At 29.3% G+C, this 14,584-nt stretch overlaps 1 pseudogene across 1 annotated transcript; it reads right to left on the bottom strand.

The window, feature by feature from the left end:
- Nucleotides 1-1,970: 1,970 nt before the first annotated feature.
- LOC107644921 (mitochondrial ATP-independent inner membrane protease subunit 1b-like) lies at nucleotides 1,971-8,606 on the bottom strand (annotated as a pseudogene). Its single transcript, XR_015883609.1, has 5 exons — nucleotides 8,526-8,606; nucleotides 4,307-4,434; nucleotides 3,288-3,512; nucleotides 2,675-2,784; nucleotides 1,971-2,598 (listed from the first exon to the last, which is right to left on the bottom strand). The product of XR_015883609.1 is annotated as a mitochondrial ATP-independent inner membrane protease subunit 1b-like (transcript).
- Nucleotides 8,607-14,584: the final 5,978 nt, after the last annotated feature.

The raw sequence follows: 14,584 nt of genomic DNA, 5'->3' as shown, positions 1-14,584 counted from the left end.
AAATTTATAATTTCATGCTAACTATTAGATTCTTTACTTACCACACTGTCACTCATAGTGACTCAACTTATCACATTATATTATTTTGTCTGTGTGACTTCAATATTACGTGACTTCAATATTACGGGTTTAAGCCTTGGAAATAACCACTAATATAATTATTATATTATTAGGTTAGGCTGTGTACATTACATTTTTTAGATATGGTTCTTTTCTAGATTTTACGTTAATGTGGAATGTTTATGTATCAGAATTTTCTTTTTAATTTCTAATTCGAACTTTTAGTTTGATTTAAAAAGAATGTTAATTATGAATTGTTGGTATCTTCTGAATCGGATATTGGAACCGAACCTGTTCATACATTTGTGATTCAGTGTCGTTGCTGATTATTCACACTTGTTCTTGTTCCATTTGGAAACCAAATCAAATTGAAAAGTACACTTTGAATTTTCTAACAACTGTGATTATAATGGCATTGATTGTGCTAGCCCATGTTATATATTCAAATTATATCATTCTTACAATAGTAATTCGAGCTAGTTGCAAATTTAAAAAGCTTATTTGTATTGAATAGTTTGATATATTGGAATCCACTATAGCATCTATTTTAGGGGGATCTATCAAGTTAAATTTCTGCAACTTTACTTCTACCTTTCATTTGTCTATACATTTTGCTCAATAATGTGGTTAAACTTTGCTTTAAAGCTAGAGTTAAAAACATTATCTCCACTTGTACACTACTCATGTCTATTAAACTATTAAGATATTCGCATATATAATCTAGTGCAAAAAGAGCATGAATATTGTGGCTACCTAGGTAATGAAGAGATTCCAACTAGGCACAAATTTTTTGGTCCTTCTTCTGATTATTCTTACAAAATCTTCAACTGTCAATGCAGTAGAAGATGGCAGTATTAAGAATGAAGAATCTGATAAGGAAGAGCAAAATCATGTTCCAAATTTTATCTCAAGTTATGGGTATGAATTAGAAATTGATTATTTTCTATCAAATTAATTTTATGATGAATTGTTTTTCTTTTGGAGAAAGATGCCAAACTAAAAGGAAGATAATTTTTCTATTTCATCATAAACAATTCATCATAAAATTAATTTGATAGAAAATAATTAATTTCTAATTCATACCCATAACTTGAGATAAAATTTGGAACATGATTTTGCTCTTCCTTATCAGATTCTTCATTCTTAATACTGCCATCTTCTACTGCATTGACAGTTGAAGATTTTGTAAGAATAATCAGAAGAAGGACCAAAAAAATTGTGCCTAGTTGGAATCTCTTCATTGCCTAGGTAGCCACAATATTCATGCTCTTTTTGCACTAGATTATATATGTGAATATCTTAATAGTTTAATAGACATGAGTAGTGTACAAGTAGAGATCATGTTTTTAACTCTAGCTTTAAAGCAAAGTTTAACCACATTATTGAGCAAAATGTATAGACAAATGAAGGGTAGAAGTAAAGTTGCAGAAATTTAACTTGATAGATACCCCTAAAATAAATGCTATAGTGGATTCCAATATACCAAACTATTCAATACAAAGAAGCTTTTTAAATTTGCAACTAGCTCGAATTACTATTGTAAGAATGATATAATCTGAATATATAACCGGGCTAGCACAATCAATGCCATTATCAGTTGTTAGAAAATTCAAACGATACTATTCAATTTGATTTGGCTTCCAAATGGAACAAGAACAAGTGTGAATAATCAGCAACGACACTGAATCACAAATGTATGAACAGGTCCAGTTCCAATATCCTATTAAGAAGATACCAACAATTCATAATTAATATTCTTTCTAAATCAAACTAAAAGTTCGAATTAGAAATTAAAAAGAAAATTCCAATACATAAATAATCCACATTAACGTAAAATCCGAAAAAGAACCATATCTAAAAAATGTAATGTACACAGCCTAACCTAATAATTATAATAATTATATTAGTGGTTATTTCCAAGGCTTAAATCCGTAATATTGAAGTCACACAGACACAATAATATAGATATGATAAGTTGAGTCACTATGAGTGACAGTGTGGTAAGTAAAGAATCTAATAGTGAGCATGAAATTTTAAATTTAAACTTACTATAGTCAATATTTCAGTAAATTGCTATTTATAACTATGAAAAATTTGAGCTTATAATTCTAAGTTATAAATTAATTATTAATTATGCATTTTAACTTACAGTATGCTCATAGACAATGAGATTTTTTTAACCCAAGTATCATAGATCTATTTACCGGAGTGTTAAATTTTAAACTATTTATCTCATTGTTATCTTTTGACAAGATAGTATATTTTGTATTATTTTTTTGCCACCTAAGACTCCAAATGTGCAACTTAGAAACATAATATTGGAATCAATAGAATTAGGATACAAAAGCTAGTGAACTTGAACAAATTGTACGGTATGAGATCGAGAGAGGAGAGAGGAAAGTGGAGAGAAAAGAGAGAGAAAGAGGGAAACGAAAAGGGGATTTGTGAAGCTGAATTTCATTGAACTTCACTTGAGAATCATAAAGTACACTCACATCAGTGTTTCCAGAAAGGTCCAAAACCTTTTATTGGCCATACCTACAGAGTAGAAACATCAAAAGATTGGATGAAAAAATAAAGAAAGGGGACAATTTTTTAAGTAAACAAATATTACCCTCCAAAATAGCCTGTGCTGAATAAGTCCATAAGGAACAGCACCAAAATTCCTTGAATCATTGGATTTTATGCATTATCACCCTGTATCCAAACGTGACCCTTTGGAACCTAAATAACACAGACATAGACAACATAATCTATATATCCATTTTGTAAGGGAGGGGAACAAATCAACACAAGAAGCTATAAATAAGGTGGTCGAGGCCTCATTTGCCTCGTGAGCAACCACACCCGGGTCTGAAACTTCGTTGAGACCAAGTAGTGGATAGGAACCCTTAAAAGTGTTGTGTGTGTGAGTGTGTAGTGTGCATGAGTTTGTGATGTTAAGTTGGGGCTATCCAACTCATCTGACTGAAAGAAGAAAAAAAAAGCTATAAATAAGCAAATACCAAGCCGGCAATTAAAATGATGAACCAAAATGAACCATGCCTTAAACCAATTATTCAAAAGAAAAGGCGAACACACTACCAAACCAAAACCAAAACTCAAAATCAAAAGAGAATAAAATCTATGCTACATTGACAATGTAAAGTTGTTTTGGTGCATAGAAATTAAATCCTAATTAAAACCATAGAACGAAAAACACTAGAAAAATAAGGAATCAACCATACCACAATAGTTTCATGCTTATCAGGCTCATCAGGGTTAGAAATGTATGTAACAGTATCATCCTCCATTCCAACCAATCGTTTAGCCAGAAGCTTCCTAGGGTTTTGAGGGGAGCGAATAATCACAATATCTCCACGAGTAACTTTACCAAATCTAGTTGAGATCCTTTCACCGAAAAATATTGTTGGGATCAAATCTATTGTGGGAAGCATGCTAGGACCAGATGTCTGATGCATTGAGGCTGATTAGTTGCTTTTCATAAGAAAAAAGTGATACCCACATTACTCTCCAATTAACTCAACTTAAAAAATTCTCTAAAATTTTGTAAGACTAGGCAGTAATTATAAGTCTAGGCAATAGAGGAAGAATCAGATTAGAAGAATATAAAGAGCAGAATTACAAAAGGGAGAGTAGGAAGATAATAGAAGGGAATGAGAAACATAGAAGTTGGAAGGTATAAAAGTGATACTCTCTCGGTCTTTGATGAATCAATTGAAGAACCAATTACGGAAAGTAGATAACAAGGTAGCATTCGAGCAGCTACCACCCTCCTAAGATCCTGCCCGGTCTAAAATCCCAACTTTGATCCTCTCTCTATAATAGAATTACCTCATCTCCACCAACCTTTCCAGCTGTCCTATTTGTTACATTAGTTGGCCCTATTTTCATTTTCAACTCACTTTTCTATTGTAAATAAAAGGTAAAGGTACTATTTTACCACCATCCTCTATAACTGACTTAATTGCTTCCCTTCCCTCCTTGTTTTCTTCACTTGGACACTTAACAGATTCCTAATTGTTACAATATCTTAATTAAATTAATACTGTCAGATTATTGTAATAGTTAAGTGTATTTGTGGAGATCCATTTTAAAGTGAAGGAATACAGTTAATCACCTTTTTTTTTCTTTTGATTTATAATTTTAAAGAATGATATGATGGAAGTTTGTCATGATCAATTTGCAAGTTTCTTGAAAAAGAAATAGAATTTTAAGAAAAAGCAAATAGATACCACATGCTTACCACAACAAAGGTGACCAAATAGGTGTCGGTGACATGTAAAAAACAGAAGAACTTTCCAAGAGAGAATGCTTTTTCCAACCCCTCTTTGGCAAATGATCCAAGTAGTCCCAGGTTTCTAAATCTCATGGCTTTGCTCAGCATTAACAAGGGAAGAATGTGTCAAATTTAATTTCAAGAAAAAAGCTTATTCAATTGCGGAAAGAGTAGGATAGAGGTCGAAGATGATTAATCTCAGTCCTTGTTATACGTAGGAAATCAAATCAAATCAATTCAATACTTAAATACCACGAGTCTATTTTACTCCTCATTCCTCAAATCAATTCAAAAGTTTATGTTGATTGTATTTGTCCAGACATGGAGAAATAAGACTTGACAATTTTCTTCAAATATTGACAATTCTGAATTTTGATTAAGACCCAAATTTAGTACAACAGCTGATCAAAGGAAAGCAAGCAATCTCAAGTGAAATAACCCTTAAAGATGCAGCAAATCCTTTTACACAGCACACATATTACAAGTCATTAGGCATTTAAAATGTTATATATCCAAGATCCAAAAAGGAACAAAAGATAAATCAGGAACTGCAAACAATTACATGCAAGGCACTTATTACATTGTGTTTAAGGAATATGCATTAGTGAACCTAAATGGCAAGTAAAACAGAAGCAAATTAAGGCATATCTCCTTCCATTTATATTTAATTAAATTCAAATGACAAGCAAAACAAGCAAATTAAGGCTCCAGAATGTTAATTAGTTAAAGTAACAAGGTTTAATCATACAAAAGCAAATCAAACAAATTAAGGATCTATCTAAGAAGAAGATATCACAAAGATTAAAGAGCTCCAGCCGAATTTAATCAAGCTTAATTAGACATTGTGTTTTCACCTCATAAAGAGAGGCTAGCGTTTTCAAGGATGACCTGGATGGAACTATGGAGCTTAGTGGCTGGACAGAGCAAATGATGCGATTCTGAGGGTGTGAGGGAGGACTGAGGAGCTCGAGAGGAAGGAGATGCTGCTGAAAGTGGAGACTAGGGTTAGTGGATTCCCGTTTCTCCTTCCTTTTTTTCTTTTTAATAGTGAAACGGCGTCGTTTTCATTCAAAAGGGTGAAAACCTGTCGTATTGCCATTCGGTTTGACCGACCGGTTTTCAATCGGTTCAACAGTTCAAAAACGGTTTTTAAATTTGGCGGTTATAATTTTTAACCAAACTGCAATTCTTGTCCTCACGGTTCGCACCAATTTTCATAACCTTGCAAAAATCAAAACTAATTCATAAAATAGAAATTTTAAAATTAAGATATCGAGAGGTACTGGTAACGAGAGAGAGCACAGAGGAAGTGATAAGACTGGGTGAGTAGAGAGCACAAGTGCACAACAATGGCAGAGAGAACAAATCGGCGATGAGACCTCGCTGACATTACATAGCTACGGAGATTGTAGAAAGAGAACAGATAGCAGCAAACACATTAAAGAGGTGGGAGTGATTCAGGACAAAGAAACGGGGGTCGTTCTCGTCTATCGACGGGTAAGTGAATAGAGATTGAACTGTAGTCCATACTTATCAGAACCGAACGAGATTAATCACTAATTCAACCGATAAATTATTTTTGTTCAATTAATTCGGTCATAAACTCATAATTAAATAAAAATATAAAATTTTAAAAAAAAAATTAAAAATAAAATTTTTGGGACTAATCATTTTTAGTATTTTTATGACTATTTGACTAGTACAAACACTAAATTATCTTTAACAAATAATTTTTATTAATTTATGTATGCAAATTATAAAAAAATGTGGATGCAAACTATATTAATTACTTTGATAAATATAGGTATAAACTATATACTTTTTGTATGCAAAATTTCTTTAAATATGAGTAAATATTATTATTAAATGCTGACAAAAAAATAATATTTACTAGTTACAGTGACAGACCAAAAAAATTTTAAGAGTGGAGGCGTGCTAAAATAAATTTTGTTAAACATTATTAATTATATAAAAATACAAAAATTAAAAAAAATCACTTTCATTCTTAAAATACTACTATTCATTATATATAATTTATAAAAAAATAATTTTTTATTTCTAAAACTTGAACTTAAAACATTTTAATTAAATTATAGATAATTTATTATCGTAACTAATTTTTTTATACATATTTAATAATAAAAGACTAAATCAATTGGCATATTAGTGCCTAACGATACACTAGTATTTATAATTTAAAATTAGAATTATATATAAATTCTAAAAAAATTAAATCTGTATATGAAAAGTATATTTATATAAAATAATAGAAATTTAATTTATAATTTTTTTTCTTTCTTTCTTTTTAAAATAATTAAATTTGTTATATATTTTTTAATTTAATTTTGATATAATGTTAGATGAAAAATTTTATGCATCTGTGTAATTATGTATTGTAATTAAAATATTTTTTCATTACTATTTCTAAAAATAAAAAATCTATTTTAAATTATTAAATTAATCAATTCATTTTAAAATTTTATATGCAACATAGATACATATAATAGAACAAAAGTAAAAAAAAAACAAATAATAAAGATGAATAAATTGAAAATAAAATAAAATATATAAAGTCATGAAGAGAATAAAATATTAGATTAATACCTAAACTATAATTGTTTGAATTAAAATTTTCTATTGAAAATATCAAAAAGAGAAATAATGAAATAGGAAAATACATACATAGTCATAGAAAGCTATATAAAAAACATGGAAAATTTAAAATTTACCTTTTGATGAAGAGAGGCTGACCACTAGACAAAAAATAGAAAAAAAATTGAAAATATAAAAATAAGAGGAGGGTTTAATGGAATAAAAGAGTGACAACACAAGAAATAAATTTGATTAGGTTAAATAATAGTCAAAATAATAGAAAAATAAAAAAATAAATTTAAAATTTTGGCCAATTAAATTTAATTTATTTATAATGGAGTCATTTAAAATTTGAAGTGAAATCACATTATATATAACTAATTTTTTTAAAAAAAGAAATTGAAAACACAATGGGGATCAATAGTATTGCTCAAATTAAAATACGTTTCTTCACATATATATTAATAAGTAATAACAATCAGTGATCAAAAGTTAAAATGCTTGTAGACGATAAAAATTTAACAATTTTCTCTATGAATGAACAAAAATCTGAATTACAAATTATTATGTTAATAAGATTCACCTCCTTGTTTTAGGTGAGAATGGAGAAGAGAGCAAAATGCAGGCATCACGGCAAATAGAACCAGGGTCAAGCTAATCCTAATGTATGCATAAAAAATGTAGACTTTCTGCTTCGTTCAGAATTTATGTAAATCAGTATACATCACTTATTCTTTATTCCCATAAATTATTGTAAGTTATTGCTAAAAGTTTTCATCCAACAAAGAAGGAGGAATCAAAATCAGAGAGACATGGCTAAATTATTTATAGGTGATGGTGAATATGTTATCTTATCTTATTTGGCTAAGATAAGAGAGATATTTGAATGATCTTATCTTATCTTATTTTACTAAGATAAGGGAGACGTTTGAATTCGAAAGTCGGTTAGGAGCTCTAGTGGGCCGGTTCCGAACCTTCTAGAAGGACGAAACGGGTCAGACCTATGTAACCGGGTTCGGGGACCATTCCGGGTATAGGATCCGTGGGCCAGATCCGTAACAGATCTCAACCACCAATCTTAAATAAATAGAATCATTTTAGACAAAAAAAATACCAACAACTACTAAAAAGGGTGAATAATTAAAAAATTATCAAACATGGATGCTTCCTAGTCCAAGAAAGTAATCCGGCATTGAACATCGGTATCAAAGATATGATAAAACGACAATCTATACTTCAATGGACATCAAGATCTAACTCATGACAAAATTCCCAAAACACCAAATCACGGATCCAAAAGTCCCAAAAAACCCAAAACTAGGGTCAAAACCCCAAAGGACAAAAGCACATAATTCACAAGCTACAAACATCAATTCATCATCTTCATATAAAGATAAACAAAAGCATCATCAAACAAACCAACCCACCAGAACAAACAGAACTAAAGAATTAATTAATTAATTAATTAAACGCTACAAGCTAACCTACAAGACGGGATTTGAAAAATAATAAAAGATGATGGTTTGAAAGCAAAGGAAGACAAAAAATCGAAACTTTGGAAACGGATATAAGAAATTTGAGTTGGTTTTCTTACCTGGGAAGGTTGCGGGGGAAGGGAATTGGGAAAAAAAGGCGTTGTTTTCACAGAAAAATAGAAGAAAGGAAAAGAGGGATTCCGATTTCAATTAAACATGTGGAAGAGCACTCGCGTCGCCGCGTAAACATGTTAATCAGGTGTTACGTGGTTTCATGTGATTGGTTGTTGGTGCCAATTGAGTGGTTGACCAAGTGTATATTGGGTCCCACTTGTTTTCTTTCCTTTTTTGGTGTAATGGGTTTTTTGTACTTGTTGGAATGTGAGGATGGGGAATATGCTACGGAAATTTGGTTTCTCCACTTGCCTGTGCTAATTTTGCCAGAAAATAATTTAAAAATGGAAGAAAAAATAGTGTTATGTACATATATTGTATTATGGTGTGTTATGTAAAATTATGGACCTGCAAATTTATAGTAGTACAAAACGTAACTTGCGTTTTATTAGAAACAAAAAAAATAAAAATAAAAAAGCAAAACGCAACTTGCGTTTTAATATAAGAAAAAAAGAAAAAAATTTTCTACAAAGAGTTGGCTAAAGCATATTAGTATTATTAATATTATTATATTACTACTATTATTATTGTTATTAGCACTACAACAAGTTATTATTATTATTGTTATTATTATTATTAAGTTTAATTATTCTGTTGGTCTCTATAGTTTTATCAAATTTTTAATTGAGTTTTTATATTTTTTTTTTCAATTAGATCCCAAAATTGCTTTAATTTTATAATTAAGTCCTTCTTAGTGTAAAAAATATTAGAGTTAACTGAATATTTCTTTACAAATTAAAAATATTTATAATTAAAAACTTAATTAAATTTTTGACAGTATGTATTTTAGTATAAATATTATGTTAATTTTAATATTTTTAATATAAAAATAACGTAATTACAAAATTAAAAATAGTATAAAGACATAATTAAAAAATATATAAAAACTTAATTAAAAATTTAATAAAATTATAAGAACTAATAAAATAATTAAATTTTATTATTATATATTAATTATTATTATTATTATTATTATTATTATTATTATTATTATCCGAAACTGTATATTTATTATTATTATAATTATTCACCGCTTTAGTTATATTATTGTAACTGTTAGTTAATATTAGGAATAATAGTACTATCAATATTGTTATTATTAGTAGATTATTAGTATTAGCACTCTTGTTATTATTGTTATTATTATTATTGGAACGTAACCTGCGTTTTGATTATTATTAAAAAATAGCAAAATGTAAAATGTAACTTACGTTTTTGTGAGTTTTATTTCAATTTTTTTTAAAATAAAACGCAACCTACGTTTTATGTTGTTCAAAAATCAAAAACAGAAAAAAATTAAAAAATAAAAACACAAAACGTAACTTGCGATTTATACTAACATCATAGTAGTATAAATACGGTACAAATATCTATTTTATTGTGTAATATTAATATTTTTTTCATATATAAAAAAATGAACCTAATTTTGCGGTGCTCATTTGGATTAAAGGAATTTCTTTTTTTATCTTCAAGCATATTTAATGATAATGTCCAGCAACCCGCATTATGTGTTTTTTATACCATGAAAAAGGCCACGTAGATATGGCAATGGGTTCCAGGGACGGAGACATGTCCCCCGTCTCCTGTCATCTAGATCATTTTCAATAAGAAATTCATCCTAATTTTTATTTATAATTTATCTGTCATAAAAAAAAACTCAACATTAATTTTTGCGTCATAAATAATAAATAAAAATTTAAAATATCATTCTTCTCTATTAAAAAAAAAAACTAATTTTAGTCTCTATTATAATTCTATTTAATTAATTAATTAAAATAATTAAAATTAAAATAATTACTATTTTTTATAATAATATTTTTTAAATTTATAAATTCAAAAATAATTTACTGTTAAAAAATATTAATATTAAAAATTATTTTATAAAATATAAAAATTAAATTTATTATTTTATATAAAAAATTTAATTAATTATAATTTAATATAATAACATAAATAATATTTCATATTAATTTAATATAATTATTTATATTAATTATGATTTATATAATTAATATATATTATTAATATAAATTATTAATTAAATAAAAAAATAATTATTTAATATAATTAATTATAATTATCAACTAACTTAAATATGATTTAATTATTTAAATAAATTTTTTTATTCTTTTTATTAGTCACGTATCAAAAAATTATTGAAAAGGCAAAGTCCCTTTTCAGAGGTCTTCACTTTCTCGATAAAAGAGAAAGACCTCACTTCTCATTCTATTTTAATGGAAAATGGATCTTTTCTAGTATTTTATGATATCTCACCATTAACTTTATAAATAACACTAAAAATAAATATGAGAGAGAGAGCAATGAAGGGCAAGAATCACAATAGACACCATCCAATTTTTCTTCACTCGAGAGGATTCACTCCCACTTCAATGCATGGTTCCCTTCTTTTTTTTCTTTTTTTTTTGACACATATAGTAATAGGGCTTCCAAAATTTAGCCATTGAAGTTGCTCTTATAATCTGTTTCTATCTCGTCCCCATCACAGATGATAAGGACCCCGTATCTGTCGAGAATTGGGGTCTCTACGAATATTTTTGAATTTAAAAAAAAATTCAAAATATTTTAAAAAAATAGAAAAATAAAAAACTAAAAGATAATTAACATTTAACATATTTCAAATTCTAAAATGTCCCAATTTTTTTTAAAAAATTCAAACTTTAAACCCTAAATTCAATTTCATAACAACAAAATTTATCTCTAAATTTAAATTTATCAATTAACAAAATTCAAATCCTAAACCTAAATCTAATTTCACATTAATAGAATTCAAACCATAGCAATTTCATCAATTGAAAATCAAAACATATATTAAAATCAGTGAGCGCCGACAGGAAAGAGGCGGACCAGAGACAGGGACGATGAATCTTTGAGCAGGAAGCAGTGAGCGACGCAGTGAGAGGAAGAAGGTGAGCGGCAGTGGCTCTCCTCTGATGACGATGAATGATGGCTCTTCTTTTGACGGCGACGAAGGCGGCTCTCCTATGAACGGTGACGATGAAGACAACTCTCCTCTGGACGGCGACGAAAACTGCGATGGTTCTCCTCAGGCACGTGGCATGAAGATGGCTCTCCTGTCCTCTGGATGACGACGAAGTGACGACGGTTTTTTTCTCCTCGGGCGCGTAGCATGAAGACGGCTCTCCTTTCCTCTGGATGGCGACGAAGCGGAAATGGTTATCTTCTCCTCAGGCGCACGACGCAATGACTGCTATGGTGCCGGTGGCTTTGAGAGTGAGAGGAAGAAGCAATGTGAAGGGAGAGCGCGGCGGTGAAGGGGGAAGAGGGTGGCGGACGGCGGTGAGAGAAGAGGGGGAGTGAATCTCCTCTGATAGGGTTTGTGGTGGGCTGCTGAGAAGAGGGAGAATGTAGTTGTTAGAATTTTATGAATTGTGAAACTTATATGTATTAAGGGCAGTTTGGTCATTTCTTTTACACGGTATTATATGGGTCTCCACGAGGCGGGAATCTCTATCCATGTCTCCGTCCTGTTTATTATACAGGTCCCATCTTCGGTCTCTGCAGAAAAAAATTACCCCCAAATTTATTTTTCGACAGATAAATTTTTGTGGATATCCGCTTGCTAGGAAAAATTACTACCCGTGAAAAAGAGAGATTTTTTAATTTAAATTAAATAATATTATATTTATTAATATGCATAATTTGTGAAATGTTTGCCATTTTTTAAATAATTATTTTATATTTTGGATATAAAAGTTAAAAAAAATTATACTCAAATTTCAAGTATTTTACACTCGAGATGTGTCATATTTTTTATAAAATATCTTGGATGCACCTTAGATCAATTATATTTATGTAAGTTGTACATATTTGGAACACTGTGCATTCAAGATAAGGTAATAAATTTTTTAAACTCAATACATCTGAGATCTGTGTAAAAGTAAATTAGATATTTTGCATTTTAAATAGTTATGTTAAAAAAAATCACCTATATAAAAAGTTTGAACCTCAAGACTCATTATAATTCATCCAACACACTACATTCTCTTTTTTTTTTTAATTCACAGATATGACTATTAATGAGTTTTTCTTTGTGATTATTTACTCAAATGGGGTCATAAGAAATTGTGAATAAAGAGTGATATTTTAGTGTAATTCTCCTGTGATATTGTGCACATTTGTCGACTTTATTCTCTATATACGCTGAAGAATGTCATTTTGATCAATATAGGGATAATAGGTTCCAAGAAAGTTAGGAGAGTGGTTATAAATTCTTATAACGTTGTCGAACAGAGGGTTTCAAAACAAGATATTTTAGGTCAAAGTTGATGACCATGTGAGGGTAATGTTCGAGGTGCATGTGAGGTTAATATAAATGCCCAACATGTGATGGAATGATATGTTATAGTTCATGATGTAGGTGGTGGTGGGCATTTCTCTTCGATCCCACAGGCAGTCTTGGTAGTAGCAACATTTATTTACTGTGTTAAACTGAGTGATCACGTGGAAAAAGAGGAGAGTGAGTCTCATTCAGCTTACATTGCTGAAACCAGGTCATCTAACGAGAGTGATTTCTTTGATGAGTATATGTCGGAGGCTCAAGCTGGTGGGGATGCTCGGTTACTTCTTCCTCCGCCTTTAGCTATAGTGAGGTTGACGCCTATCATCGAACAGGGCCTCAACCCACTGTCATGTGGGATAGCTATGAAATTGTAGAAAATTTCTAGTGTACCTCCCAATCAGCTTACCATCTATTCGCAAACCAAGATGGTACGCCATATTCTGGCGTGTAATATGCACTTACCTCATAGAAGGTAAAAATTATGGGTTTTGAACCTCTGCTGTTTAACAAAAATAGAGAATAAAGAATTATCTAATATGAAATTCCTTAACTTGATTGTGTGGCTGAACCCGATCTTCCTAATATAAAATAGTAGGATGTCAGACAATAAAATCAACAAGCTCACACGACATGACAAGAACATCTGAAGTGTCTGTAAAAAGACGTTCGATTAGTTTTTTTTAGTACGTATTACATTACTCAAAATTACTAAATTAAAAAAAATGCACTCCATATCATTTATAAAAATAATCAGATAAAATAATTAATTTAGCAGTCTTTGACAAAAAATTAATTTAATGCTATTGTAATAAATAATTAATTATATTCTAATATTGTCTTCTACATAATTTAATCTAATAGTCTCATAAATAAATTTATTAACAGATTTTGTTTAATGTAAAATAAAATATAATTGGATAAATTTATCGGTCTATGAAAAAATTTAATTTAACCGTCTTGTAAACAATATTTTAAAAATATTTTAATATGTCTTTTAATTAATTAAATCAATGTCTATATAGAATAATAGATCAATGTGTGGTCTACATGTTAAGCTAACAATGCCCATATTAGGTGAAATTTAAACCAGATGCATCTAGATTAACGTCATTATCATTGTTAACTATAGTTTTTTAATACGAGTCTCCCCAAACTAATTCAAAATATAATGAACTATTTATTCTTTCAAATACACAAGGTCTCAAATCATATAAACCAATACTTTCTCATACAAATAATTTTGGATCTTACTTTTTAAATCATAAAGAATTCCACCATATTTCACAATTTAAGAATAGCAAGTATCAATAATTAGTTTTAAAATTATATAATCTCATAAAAATATATAGTCTCATGTGCAGGTAAAAATGAGTTTCACAAGAATAAATATTTAGTTCTAATAAATAAATTATTCAAGTCCAATTAAAATCTTTTGATAGTAAAATTCAATAGTAATTTTTATAAGTATAATTATAAGTTTAAAGCAGTGTACAACAAAATAATTACAGATTATAAAGCCTACTCACAAATTAGTCCCAAGAGACTGAAGACCAACACTATAAGACCATAAGTTAGAAATTAGGGGTTGAAATCCAAGTAATTGAGAAGGGTTGAAGGCAAGGTAAAGTTGACGACTGTTTTGAGTAGCTCCGACATATAGTAACGATAGAGAGATCCAGCGGC

This window comes from Arachis ipaensis, chromosome B5, assembly GCF_059453495.1.
Source record: "Arachis ipaensis isolate K30076 ecotype BB chromosome B5, ASM5945349v1, whole genome shotgun sequence".
NCBI lineage: Eukaryota > Viridiplantae > Streptophyta > Magnoliopsida > Fabales > Fabaceae > Arachis > Arachis ipaensis.
Note: the sequence above shows the minus strand (reverse complement) of the source record. Positions and strands in the feature narration are given on the sequence as shown.